Source organism: Patella vulgata, chromosome 3 (assembly GCF_932274485.2).
Source record: "Patella vulgata chromosome 3, xgPatVulg1.2, whole genome shotgun sequence".
NCBI lineage: Eukaryota > Metazoa > Mollusca > Gastropoda > Patellidae > Patella > Patella vulgata.
The window spans coordinates 78,929,495-78,944,494 of record NC_065881.2 but is presented as its reverse complement, the minus strand read 5'-3'; the positions used below and the strand labels follow the sequence as shown (position 1 = coordinate 78,944,494).

Here is a 15,000-nt window from a genome sequence, read left to right as displayed (position 1 = left end):
ATTAAAATTCACAACTGGATTAATATTTCCATAATATTCAGAATCAATTAATCTCCCTTAGTTTTATTTATTTAGCTAAATGAATTTAGGAAAATGAGAATAACAATTGCAACGCTACCGCTGCAATATATGTGCACATTCCTGCTTTGAAAAAGTATTTTTTCAAATGAGAATAAAATATGAAATGGTAGCAACGACTGTAATATGACAAAGAGGCAACGAAGGCTAGGTGTTTGGGTTGTTTTGCCAAAATTTACAGACAAATTAACAAAACATGGGCGTGACACCGCCCAATGGGGTCGGGACATGCACCAAAATAAATAGTTGCTGGCTTTACGATATAAGAAAATGAAATGGGGTTTAAAGTCCTACTTTATATGGAACAGTATAAATAGGTACAGCCCTGTTATTGAAACGATTGATATTGAGTTAACAACCTTAGCAATTCATCAATAACGACGTAAATTCGTGATCATTAACTACCTTCGGGAGCCCTGAAACTACCATACTCCTGTTCAGCCCTTTACTAAAAAGGGAGGGGAAAGATAGAATGTTAAAACGTGTTGCAAATTTCTGCATTAATTAATCATCAGTAGAAATGCGCTATGTAAAATGATAAATCGTGTATTATTTTACAGGTACAAAAACAAAAAAAAGATATATTTCCGTTTTAACCAATAAACAATTGTAATTTCATGCAGAAAGATATGGTGTTAAAACGTGTTGCAAATTTTGGAATTGCATGGTAGGCCTTAAATAATCACATAAATTAACACATGGTATTTTGATTGAGTATTTTACAGCAATAAGAACGTTTCCGTTTAATCGAAAATTCCAATAAACAGTTTATTTTTAGTTCGAGTAGAAAGTGCTACAGGTGGTAGATAATATTTAAATGTTGTTTAAATGCGTATTTTCATAAATTATTATGCAGATAGATATTTATATGGAAAGTCCACTTGAATATAAAATACGATTTTATGTGAAATCGGCTTCCTGAATACAATGCATGAATGCAACATAGGAGGCTTATGAAATTTTACATATTTTACAAATTCTCTCTCTCTCTCTCTCTCTCTCTCTCTATATATATATATATATATATATATATATATATATATATATGTTTACTAATTCCAATTGTGGACGCCGGACCGACGTAGCCACGTATGGAGACGACGGCAATATACGACCACATTTCAATGTGGGCGTATAGAAATTGTTTGCATCAGTTTGGGGTGATCAGCCCAATTTGGTGGGCTATATCGCCAGGCTATTTGCCTCACTTCCACCGGTGTTATTATCGATATAAATTTGATTTCTATATCTTTCATAGCTAACCAGCTACACTCGATGACTCCCATCTACAAATTAAGAAAAACGTGACCCCAAAATTTGAAAGTCACACAGAATACATACATTTTTGTCTACAACTTCAATACTTTGAAGGATACGCGCCGACATTAAACCCCTCAGTGTGATAACAAATGACTCTCTCCTGCCAATCATATCCGAGATTTTCATGGTGGGCCCTTAACCCCACGTAGGCACTATATAAGACGTTACATAAACAGCTTTATTTCATAGAAATGGACAGAAAACTAGAGCAGGTAGGATAATGTCGATGGTCATATTTGATGACGTCATAGTGGAATAAACCTATCACGTGATGAGTGTCCACCAAAGTTTACAATACTTCATTCGGAACCCCTTAAACATTGTTTCAAAACAATTCCCCCTACTCCAACTTTCCTACAGAACCATAGTCAGATTCCAGATTAAAAGTGATTGTCTAATAACGGAACTGAGATTACATTGCGATCCTGATACAAAATGATTTTGTATATGATATTTCTTTACTATTATAGAAAGTTAACCATCTTTTAGATGACTGCCCATATAATAATCATATTTATAGGTAGTATATTTTAAAAATAACCCTTTTTATTGTTTTGGTCAACTACGTGTTTATTACTTTATTTTTACAAAACAAGTGTACTTGATACTTTTATCAGCTTTGATGGTGCAAACACAGTTATCCCTAGTTTTACCATCATACTCCAGTGCAAAGTGGTCACCTGGATTCTTGCAGTTTTCATCTTTATCTTCGCATTCTGAAACAAAGAAAATATAGTGTGACTGCCAGGCTTGAATAGGTGTTATTTAGATTGGATTTGAATTTTTGTAAGGAGTGTGTATAATTCAACGCCTTGTACGCGTTTGACTATAACTAGCAAGTGATAATGCAATCCATTTCAGTTTCAATAACAGCGATAAACACTGGGTTAAAAAATGGTGAAAATGTAAGTGTAAAATTTGTGAGTTACTCTAAATACGTATTGATTACATAGTTGTGATAAACAAATAACACATCCAATTTTCTAATAAAAGACAAAATAAAAATAAGTAAAATTTTGCAAACTGTGACTTGCAGGTTTGGGGTAGTCCTCATCAAACAGACCCCTTTGTTATTCTTAGTGTAACCATCGCATAAGTTCTATCAATTCGAGGAAAGACACCCTACGTGTAGCTATTTTTAGTAAAACAAGTGTAGCAAGTTCTTGAAAAGTGAAAAACTCAGACCTGAAGAGAGATCGGTTAAAGGATTAATGCTCAGATGACGACAGGCCTTGTCAATACTTACGGACTTTACTGCGCGTGAATACGCCATTATTGCAGGAATATGTTATGCATGGCCCATAGGTGTCTACAGTATGTTTTGTTCCATCTGCATAGGATAAACCTTCAAACTGACAGTCAACTGTAAAATAAATGGACATATCTTCATCCGGGGCCAGTATAAAATTGTGAATATCACCGATTTAGCCACAAAAGCCGATAACACCTGATATCACTTGTCAGTTGCAGTATTCACATAGCCAATATATCTGTGGTGTATGCTTATACAAATTATCCCCTTGTCAGTGGTGCAGAACGGAGGGCCCGGCAAGGACAGCTGCCTAGTCCTTCGGATGAGACGAAAATCCGAGGTCCCGTGTATACATTGGAATGCACGTAAAAGATCCCCTGGCAGTTGGAATTCGATATAAGAGTAGGCGATAGTGCCGCTGCCCGGGCAAAATTCCCTTCATAGTACACTGTATGGCGTATGCCCGTCTTCATTACCCCAGTATAGGAGCAGAACAGTAGGACGTTAAACCCCATTTCATTTTATTATACAAATTAAAAGTCATTTAGAAGATAATGAAGACGAGCTTACAGAAGTATTTGCATCTATTCTTGCTAAAATTCCATCTAGTGACTGTCGAGTGTTATTTTCCGGGCGGGGGCCCATCATTATTAGCTCAGTCGATTCGAAACAGTATGACTTTAAGCCCTATTTCATTTTATTGGTGGACCTCGATTATTTGTTCCATCCGAGCACCTCCGTTTCCTGGCGAGGCCCCGGCGCTACTGACAAGTAGAAACTAGGGTTAACAATTTCAAGGAGCCGGACCCCCCCCCCCTCCACAAAAAACAAGTTAGTTTGCATGCGCCGTACTGATTGGGTCGACGTAGTCTTGTGATTCAAATGCATTCTTTGTTTTAATAGTTTTAATCAAAATTAGGCTGATAATATGGAAGAAATGTATTTGAACGTCTCGCCGAAACATTAAGACTAATGTACGGCTGATTTTATTGACTAATGGCAATGATTGTTTACAGCAATCTGTATCGGTCCATTTTCGTCAAGAAATATTCAGAAAATGGCGTATTTAAATATGTAAACTTTCATTGATAATTTGTAGCAATATCCAATTCGAATCTCGATAATATATTTTCCTCTCTCCTATAATACTACACCAGGTTCAAATCTCCCCGACTCCCATTAGAATTCGACGGTTGTCCTAATTTCTGTACATTGCACAAATCAACCATATGTTGGTGTTATAATGACGTAAGTGTTTTAATGACGCCATTTCATTACACTCTTATCACAGCCACAGAATACACAGTACGTCAGGTTGTAGTCAGGTTGATTCATTGTGCATGAGGGTGGGTCACCAACGTCTATTCGTTCCAAGGAGTCTAAACGAATGTTAATGATTGCAAATCCCACATAACAATATGATGTTAAATTTACGTTACGTTTACGTAAAAATGGTCAGTCAGTTTACCATCATTTTGCTCATCTTTTTAACGATAATTTTACGTCAGGAAATGACGTTAATCTAACGTAAAGTTTACGTCATTTTTACGTTACATTTACGTCATTTTCTGACGTAAATCTAACGTAAAGTTTACGTCATTTTCTGACGTAAATCTAACGTAAATTTTGCGTAAAGTTTACGTCACTTATGTTAGATTTACGCCAGAAAATGACGTAAACTTTACGTTAGATTTACGTCAGAAAATGACGTAAATATGACGTAAAAATGACGTAAACTCTACATTAGATTAACGTCATTTCCTGACGTTAAATTTTCGTTAAAAGGATGAGCAAAATGATGGAAATCTAACCGACCATTTTAACGTAAATCTAACATTAAATAAACATCATTTTCGGATGCAATTCTAATGTCAAATGAGCAATTAAAACCTTTAATATAATCTATTATTGGTGGTTGTAATTGTAAAATTCAGTCAACCAATAACCAAATCTTCTTTAACCATATGAGGTGCTAAAGACTCCTGGCGCAAACAATTATTGAACTGAAACTGAATCGTAGGCCCCATTTCTCTCTATCTATTTCGTCCTCGAGGTTTCGGTGGTCAAACGGTTAACGCATGTTCGTTGCATCATAAGTTCCGTCATTGAATTAAGAGAGAAATCGGGTTTAACGTCCACTCAACACAAATAAGGTCATTTCGGGACTAACACATGGTTCAATTTTTTATTTCAATAATTCGCTTGCGCGTAGGGGCCTTTAGCAGTGGGAGTAAACCGGAGGACCCGGAGAAAACCCACGAGGTTGGACAGGCGACCCTACTCCTTGTCACATATTGAAATAAAACTAAACCACATGTTAGTCCCAAAATGACCTAGTGTGATTCGAGTGGAAGTTAATCCCCATTTCTCTCTATACATGTATTTATCAATAACCATTCAGAATTCTAAATGTAATTGCAACCAAACGCCAAAAAACCAGTACAACTTACATAATTATTCAACAAAATATACTACAAGTATCTATACTTTATTCAAAAAATACATATATAATGTAATAAAATACAAAAGTAGACATTTAAATTGTAACAGTTTATCCACAGCATTAAGTTGGTGACAATTTAGGAAATGGTCTTCGAGAAAAACTTTGAAAATGTGGAAATACGCCAACACATTCAGCAGTATATCAGAAAGGAAAACTGTGACGTTGACCAAATTTGATAAAAAAAAAACAAAAAAAACCCCTACGGCCTCTATCACGTTTGCTAAAGGTTTTCGAACTAGGTGGGATAATACTGGAAAGGAAATTTGTGGAATACTGAATATCTATGCTTCACACCAACTTTGAAACAAATGTGAATAAATTATAGGGCAGTGTTCACAGGTTTTGCAGCCAATCTGCGGGGGTGGGGACAAAATTTGAAAAAGATACATTAACGATACTTTCTGTAAGATTTAGATAAAGAGCTGACCATTCTTGCTATGATTGTTCAAAAATAAATAATATACATGTAAAATGAAAATTTCATTCAAATTACTTCATTCTGAGCCAAGTTATCACAGTTTCTAGTTTCGACATGATGTGTGCATTGTGGTAATGAGGGCACAGGTATATTCGAGACTTGGCCTCACTTTCCCATTTTTTAATTAAATTTTTAAATTGCAGGCCAGTTAAAATCTTGAGTATCCAATGCCTTCATATTGCATACTTTTACACATTTTGTCAGGCAGTTTCATTTTGATTTTCCCTAAATTCGAATTCAACCTTGATTATGCGATTTGTCGAACAATCAGGAGCCATAATCGAGGAAGTTACGTTCAGATATGCGCGATTATGAAAAGGAACCAAGATCTTAGTGTGTAATGGTTATATATATACACATGGTTTTTTTTTATAAATCGAATAAAAATTGTGACCTCTATAGGGACCACAAGCTAAAAACGGATGGACGTCTGGACTGACAGGGGCTACGACAATATACGTCCACATGAAAATGTGGGCGTATAAAAATTGTGACCTCTATAGGGACCACAAGCTAAAAACGGATGGACGTCCAGACGGACAAGGGCTACGACAATATACGTCCACATGAAAATGTGGGCGTATAAAAATTGTGACCTCTATAGGGTCCACAAGCTAAAAACTTGATTTTTCGTACAATCAGGGACCATAATCCAAGAAGTTACGGTCAGATACATGCCAATATCGAAAGCAACCAAGATCTTTTGGAGATAAACCTATATTTCAAGTTTCGTCAAAATCGGATAAGAATTGTGACCTGTAGAGTGTCCACAAACAATTGTGTACAGACGTCCGGACGGACCGGGGCTACCACAATATACGTCCACATGAAAATGTGGGCATATAAAAATTTTGACCTCTATAGGGTCCACAAGCTAAAAACATGACTTTCAGTACAATCAGGGGCCATAATCCATGAAGTTACGGTCCCACAAACAATTGTGGACGGACCGATGGACGTTCGGACGGACAGGGGCTACAAAAATATACGTCTACATGAAAATGTTAGCGTATAAAAAAACTGTCACCTTCACAAACTAATTTGGACAAACAAACAGTCAGGGCAACGATATAATACCCCAATATTGAAATAAGGTATATACTTAATTACACCAATATTACATGTGTGATAGAATTTGTTAAACACATTACAAATATAATTTTAACACAGATTTTTGCTATTATTGATCTATCACAAAAATTTGAAGAATTTGTAAGGGTTTAAAAAGTTTCCCCGTATACTATGGCGGTATATTAGATTCAAAATTCTAACATGCTATCGTCTAATTTCTTACTTCTACTCTTGTAATTTCTAACTTCCATTCATGTAATTTCTAAATTAAGACAATGTATAATTCAACTTCTTTTTTTGTTCAGTGTAAATTTTAATTGTTTCATCTTATTTCTATTATTAAGGCGAAAAATGTCTAGTCACTTTACATGTTAAGCATGAATGGTAAACAAATTTAGAATTTTGATTTCTACCTAGCAACCATCATTATGACGTCGTTTGGTGTCGCCACCGTTCGCTCAATTTGGCGATTGAGCACCTGATCGGGACCATTCTGTTGATACAAACGACTCGCTCTTAGTCCAGTTGAATGGTTTGGTGGAGTGCTAAAATTGAAAACAACTTCGAGAGAGAGAGTCTGATGGGGTTAAACGTCCACTCAACACAAACTACATGTAGGTTCGGTATTAACATGGTTCAATTTTATTTCAATTATTCGCTTGCGCGTAGGGGTGTTTAGCAATGGGAGGAAACCGAAGGACCCGGAGAAAACCCACTAGGTTGGACAGGCGACCCTATTCCTTGTCACGTACAACCGGGGAATCGAAACCACACCAGTTGACTCAATGACATACCTTATGGTACAGCGCGCACGTGCTAACCTTTCGGCCATCCAACCCCACAAACAACATTGAACGTGATATCTATGTATGGTTTGCAAATACGATTTCAAATACGGTCGGTAAGACGCTGGCTCACTAGCCTAGCGGTAGGGTGTTCGATCCCTGCATTGGTCAAGAAAGTTCATCCAGATTTTCCGGCATGGTTCCTCCTTGTCAGTGATGCAGGATGGAGGGCCTAACAAGTACAGCTGTCTAATCGTTTCGTAGTGCCGCTGTCCGGGCAAAGTTTCCTTCGTAGCACACTGTATGGCGTATTAGCCAAGTTCGGAGTAGAATAGTAGGATGTTAAACCCCATTATATTTCATTTTCTATTTCAAATACAAGCTAAACAGCATTTGTTCATTTTTTTTAAGACAAGTGCAGGATTTGGAGAATTTTATTTTATTATTTTTTACAGTTGAGCCAATTAGACGAAAGCTCGTTAGAATTTTGAATCTAATATACTGGCTGCAGTAGATTTTCAACTCACTGATACAACTCAGTTCATGCCAAAGAGCGGTTATATGATACTGTGACACAGTGACAGGATATCTGCTTGAGGCAAACTATTCATAAACAATTGACTCTTACAAGATCAGACGGAAAATATTTTAAGCCTACTGCTTGTAAAGTAAAGCTTTGGCCTACATTCTGGTGAATTTTGTGCTACCATAGATACATATATAAAGTCTTTATTCTTTGCCATCTGGGTGGTTTCATAGACGAGTGTTATTGAGGAGTGTTATTGAGTTCAGTCGCTTGGTTTCAATCCCAAGTCGGTATGTGACAAATAGTTGTGTATGATAAGTAGTAATGTCATCTAGCTTCCATATACAAAGCCCTTATCAACCTTTTTATAACTTCCTCGACATGACTGCCATGAATGGTGCTCAAATATAGGATCTGTAAAAAAAAAAAAAAAAAATTCAATTAAAGCAACTTTTATACTCCAAAATCAAAATGAAATTAGGTTTAAATTATCATTCAATGTGTACAAAATACCTTGGTTTTTTGTCCCATTCGAAAGACTGTACATTGGCCCCAGCCTGCAGAGACTGGCGTTGGCCCTCTCCAGACTCTCTGTCGTGCGCTCAAAAGTCAACTTTAGTTATGCACAGCAGGTAGATTTTTGATGAAAAGCAATAGCAGCCGGGGTCCAAGGGGGAGACGTCAAGTTTGGAATTACGTTCTGGTTGATTACAGTGTTACAGAAGAATTTGCTATATTTCTGCTATTTAGAATCAGAGAAGATTGAGATTAAAGTGTTGCCAATGCTATGAAAGTAAAAATGTCATGTGCCAAAGCCTGCAGCGTTGAGTAGTGAGGACATATTTTTTTTTAGTCCAAAAGGTCTAAGTAATTATTAATTAAGTAAAAATGAAAATGTGTACAGTAATAACCTGATAGTAATTTTTTTTTTTTCACAAAAGCAAACTGTTTCGTAACCTGGCGTCTTACAGAAGTAAGAATTACGGTGAAAAATTAGAAAAATAAGGACAGAAATAATTTTACATCTGTGTGAATAGTATTTATTAGTATTTTTACTACTATTACATTGTATTGTAAGTTCTTTTCATATCGCTGAATTTGTAGTCTCAGTATACGTGTATATCAGCAGTCGGGGATATAAGAAAAAACTTACTTTCAAATAAAACCTCTCAATTTAACTGGTATAATCTATCTTTCTCTGTTTGTGTAATCCAAGTAGCTGTATATTGAACATTTCTCATGCACTCCACGAATAAATTCCAAAACGCCCGCCATCTTTAAAATAACCTTCCCAGAATACCTCGCTTCCGGGTTCAGAGTTGTGAAAAAGTACGTACAAATATAGAAGAATCAAAATGATTTTAATAATGATAGTTTAATCAATGTGGACAATATACTGAAAAAGACAACAAACATAGACCACCTAACATTGAAATCAGTTAATAGAAATTACATTTAATAATCTATCGATGTAGTTATTCATTTGTATTGACTGTAATTTATCTTGACCTTGACCCAAAATGGCGGCATATATCATATACGTAGATAACGGAGTCTATGCGACTATCAACTGTATGCCTACGCACTTCAATATTTTATATATAGTCTATAACTACGTAATATTTTAGGCCTATGAATAGTAAAATTGAAGAAATTATTATATGATTCAGAGGCCTTTTTTTAAGCATGCATATGATATAATATACATACGTACAGCTTTATTCGGATCACGACGGATGCAGTACTGCACTGGCAGTAGCCAAACTCGTATATTTGGTTGATGTTTTTTTAAATAGATCGACTAGAGCCATTTTATTCAGTTGTATCAAATTAAATAATCCCGATTTTTAAAATAATATTTCCATTGCGAATATAGGTATCTACTTTTAAGATGTCGGAATTTTTTTTATATTTATTTTCCCAGTCTTATATTTATCTAGGTCAAACTACAACATATTTATTCGACCGTTGGACAACTTTCAAACGTGTGATAGAATCTACTATAAGGACTAAATTAAATATATTTTTTGTGGTAACAGAGCTTAGACACATAACAAATTGTACACACATGCAATAAAATAATATCTAAATTTCTACAAATTTTGACCGAATTTAAATTGGTTTGAAAGGCCACTAACTTGTCTGAGTTGGGGTATTATGATAATTTATATTTACTTATTGTGCAAAAGTTAGTCAATTTAATAAATTCAATTACCACCCATGCAGTTAAACGCTGCCCCAAAATTAACATTCAGGCTGTAAAGGTGTTTTGGGCAATGAAATAAAAAAAAGTATTGTAATATTTTGGAGCAGATTTTATTTTGTTTAACTTCTAATTGGTTAATTCTTGTATGCATGGAAAACAGGCCACATGAAGCCAAGCCTAGAAAATATGCCAGAGTGTCCTAAATCTAATTAGCCATCAAATTTCCAAACATTCAACCAAAATGAGACGGAGGAGTCCACTAGGCCTACTATATTATTATTATGGTTCAATTATAGCACTTCATTACACATGCGTATTTCTAAGCGCATTCACAAAAACACCCATTTCAACACCATTTTTGGGGGGTTGGATGGCCGAATGGTGACGACCTGTCATTTAGTCAACTGGCGTGGTTTCGAAACCCCGGTTATACGTGACAAGGAGTAGGGTCGTCTGTCCAACCTCATGGGTTTTCTCCGGGTTTTCCCACTGCCAAAGACCCCTACGTGCAAGCAAATTATTGAAATAAAATTAAACTATATGTTAGTCCCGAATGACCTAGTTTGTGTCAAGTGGAGGTTAAACCCCATTTCTCTCTCTCTCTCTCGTTAAACCCCATTTCTCTCTCTCTCTCTCAACACCATTTTTGAAATAATGATTTTTTAAGTTTTGGATGGAAGAGGACTCACAAAGAGTTTTTGGAAGACAATTTCACCGTTTAGCTGCTCTGACAGAGAAAGAATATTGACAAGCATATTCAATATGTTTCTTTTCTTACGATAGTTTAACAAAATAAAATTTACAGTTCGCACTACTTTCGAGTAGTTGTTGTAGTCACAGAGACTCGAATAGTAAGGAGAATGTGTTTGTGAACTGCACAGGTTTTTTTGTGGAATAATATTTATGACCCCTTTGCCACAGTGGCTAAGTGAATAAGACACTGGCTGGCTTGCTTGGAGGTCACAGGTTCGCTCACAGTGTTGCCTGAGAAAGCTCATCAGAATTTTCCGACATGGTTTCCGCTTGTCAGTGGTGCAGGGCGGAGGGCTTGACAAGGACAGCTGTCTAGTCGTTTGGATGGGACTTACACATTGTACACATTGGCATGTACATAAAAGATCCCCTGGCAGTTGGAATTCAATATAAGAGTAGGCCTGAGCACTGCTGTCCAAACAAAACTCCCTTGTAGCACACTGGCGCGAGGTTGGATGGTCAAATGGTTAGCGTGTGCGCGTTGTATCATAAGGTATGATTGAGTCAACTGGCGTGGTTTCGATTTCCTGGTTGTACATGACAAGGAGTAAGGTCGCCTGTCAAACTTCATGGGTTTCTCTGGGTCCTCCAGTTTCCTCCCACTGCTAAAGACCCCTACGGGCACGCGAATTATTGAAATAAAATTAAACTATATATGTTAGTCCAGAAATGACCTAGTTTGTGTCGAGTTAATGATAAATGCCATTTCATTCTCTCTGAGGTCCCATGTACACATTGGCATGCACTTAAAGATCCCCTTGCAGTTGGAATTCAATATAAGAGTAGACCTTAGCACTCCTGTCCAGACAAAACTCCCTGGTAACGCACTGGCGGAGGGTCGGATGGACAAATGGTTAGGCGGTGGACACACTAGCCGAATGATTCGGTGTCCACTGTCATTCGGCCGAATAATTCGCCCGAATCAATTATATTCGCCTGGTGTGTTCGCTTCGCCGAAGCATTCGGCCGAATATAGAATTCATTAGCCAATCACCACTCATATCGAGAAGTCACATGATAGATTAAAGACACAGACGCCGCCATGTTTAATCATGTGACGTGAAAGGTGATGCAACCGACAGGCTGAATCGGGCGAAGCATTCAGCTAGTGTGTCCACCCATTCAGCCGAACGATTCGGCTAGTGTGTCCATCGATTTAGCGCATGCGTGTTGTATCATAAGGTATGTCATTGTGTCAACTGGCATGGGTTCCATTCCCGGGTTGAATATGACAAGGAGTAGGGACGTCTGTCCAACCCCGTGGATTTTCTCTGGGTGCTCCGGTTTCCTCCCACTGCTAAAGACCCCTACGGTTAGTCCTGAAATAACCTAGTTTGTGTCGAGTGAATGTTAAACCCCATTTCATTCTCACTCTCCCTTTGGATGGTGCCACACTTTTTCATGTATTATCATTATTTGTTTTCCCTCTCAGGTTTGATTTCGATTGCAAAACCACATAAAAAAGGCTATTAATTGGACTACTTTCAAGTTGCTGTAGTCACAGACTCAAATAGTAAGGAGAATGTGTTTGTGAACTGCAAATTTTTTTTTTGTGGCACTACATTTATGACCTCGGAGCCACTGACTGGCTAGTGTTCATCAGGATTTTCCGATGTGGTTTCTGCTTGGCAGTGTTGCAGGACAGAGGGCCTGACAAGGACAGCTGTCTAGTCGTTCGGATGGGACGAAAATCTGAGGTCCCATGTACACAAAATGAAATGAAATGAAATGGGGTTTAACATCCTACTGTTCTGCTCCTAAACCGGGCTAATGAAGATGGGCCTACACCATACAGTGTGCTATGAGGGAAATTTTGCCCGGGCAGCGGCACAACAGAATACTCTTATATCGAATTCCAACTACCAAGGGATCGTTTACGTGCACTCCAATGTGTACAATATCAAGTTACTGTAGTCACAGACAGGAATAATAAGGAGAATGTGTTTGTGCACTGCACAGGTTTCTAGTCTTTCGGATGGGACGAAAAACAGAGGTCCCATGTACACATTGGCATGCACGTTAAAGATCCCCTGACAGTTGGAACTCAATATATGAGTAGGCCTTAGCACAGCTGTCCAGATAAAACTCCCTTGTAGCACACTGGCGTGGTTGAATGGCTAATGGTTAACTTTCAAGTTAACACACTGGCTAACTAACGATGGGTCCGATCCTGGTATAGAATTTTCCCCTTGTTTGTAATGTAGGACAGTGTCTAGTCCTTCAAATAGGACAAAAAATCAAGATCTTGTGCTCATGTTGCATGTGCATGTAAACGAAACCTTGACAGCTGGAATTCGAAATGAGAGTAGGTCATTCATTCATTCCTTTTTCTCTTTATGTGTCGCTTACAGGCTGAAATTCTTAAAGGAGTTAAAAGGTTCGATCCCTGCATTGGCCGAGAAAGTGATGCGGGACGTAGGGCCTGATAAGGACACCTGTCTAGTTGTTCGGATCCGATGAAAAACTGAGGTCCTGTTGACACATTAGTGTGCACGTAAAAGATCCCTTGACAGTTGGAATTCGATATAAGAGTAGGTCGTAGTGCCGCTGTACGGGCAAAATGTCCCTCATAGGACACTGTATGGCACATGCCCGTCTTCATTAGCCCAGTTCGTAGCAGAAAAGTAGGACGTTAAACCCCATTTCATTTCTATTGTTGAGCCCCTGGAAATGGACAAAAATGGGTAGCAAGGCATATAATAATATAACATGAATGTATATAAACTGAATAAAGTTCAGTCTTATCTGGTTTTACTGTATATTTTAATCAATTATGTTCGACAAAATATGCAAAAAGCCCAAATTGAATGACAGTCTTTGGCGTCTGCTTATTCTAGTCCACACCAGTATTCTCCTGTGGGATATGGTTAGCCTTCTTCATCGAGTCGCTTCATTACAAATGGTGCTCATGTTATTAAACTGACATTTGTTTACGTAAGAAAACTAAGGATAAAAAATGACAGTAATTTAATTGTTAGTATCATGAAATTAAACTGACATTTGTTTTACTTTATACAACTAATATCAGGTTTATGTTAGAAAACTAACATTAGATTTATGTTAGAAAATTAACGTTAGATTTACGTTAGAAAACTAACGTTAAATTAACGGTTAAAATTATGACATAAAACTAACGTTATATTAACGTTAGAAAACTAACGTTATATTAACGTTAGAAAACTAACGTTAGATTTACGTCAGAAAACTAACCATAAACTAACGGTTAGAAACCTGATGTAAAATTTACGTTAGAATAACGTTAGAATTATAACCAATAATACATATATAATTATTATGTCTGAATTCCAACTATTTATCAATTGTTAGAATGTGCACACACTTGTAATGTTATTTAATCAAGAAGTATTTAAAGCGAAAAAAATTGGTTAGTAATCCGTCATAAAGTTTACGTTACATTTACGTCATTTTCTGACGTAAAAGTAACCATAACCATTATGACGTAAAAGTAACGTAAATTTAACCAAAGAATTTTACCATTATTGGACGCTAACCAAAATCTAACCATAATGACGTAAACTTTACGTAAATCTAACCATCAATGTTAACTGGGATAGAATAAACTGAATCATATTTATATAAATGTATATATATAAAATAATACTTACGTGCCAATACTGCGGTTGTTATAGCCAGCATAAGAATTAATATATATTGCCAAGATGCCATCTTTCCAACCCTCAACTACTTTGTGAAGAATTTTCAAGTGAGGGTTATTTATATTCCTCTGACTCAGCACACAGTATGTTGATAATTTACACGATGCAATAGACTGCTGCAATTTTAATATCCTTAAAAAATATCTAATTTTATTGCATTGAGTTATGAAACTATTGATCATATAATTTGTGAAATACTATATCCCATACAATATAGTGTGGTAAGGCATGTCATCGGCCCGTAGGATTTATATGCTAAAATTGATTTTTTTGTTGTTTTGGGTTGATGTTGGACCAAGCTATGCCAAAATGTTGGGGATCAAATTTTCCGACCCCTTGGGAGGGGTATTT

The 15,000-nt window shown here is 36.8% G+C and overlaps 1 long non-coding RNA gene across 1 annotated transcript; it reads right to left on the bottom strand.

Moving 5' to 3' along the window:
• Positions 1 to 1,970: 1,970 nt before the first annotated feature.
• LOC130012291 (uncharacterized) lies at positions 1,971 to 14,671 on the bottom strand. Its single transcript, XR_008787702.1, has 3 exons — positions 14,599 to 14,671; positions 2,645 to 2,761; positions 1,971 to 2,114 (listed from the first exon to the last, which is right to left on the bottom strand). It is a non-coding gene; the product is annotated as an uncharacterized LOC130012291 (long non-coding RNA).
• Positions 14,672 to 15,000: the final 329 nt, after the last annotated feature.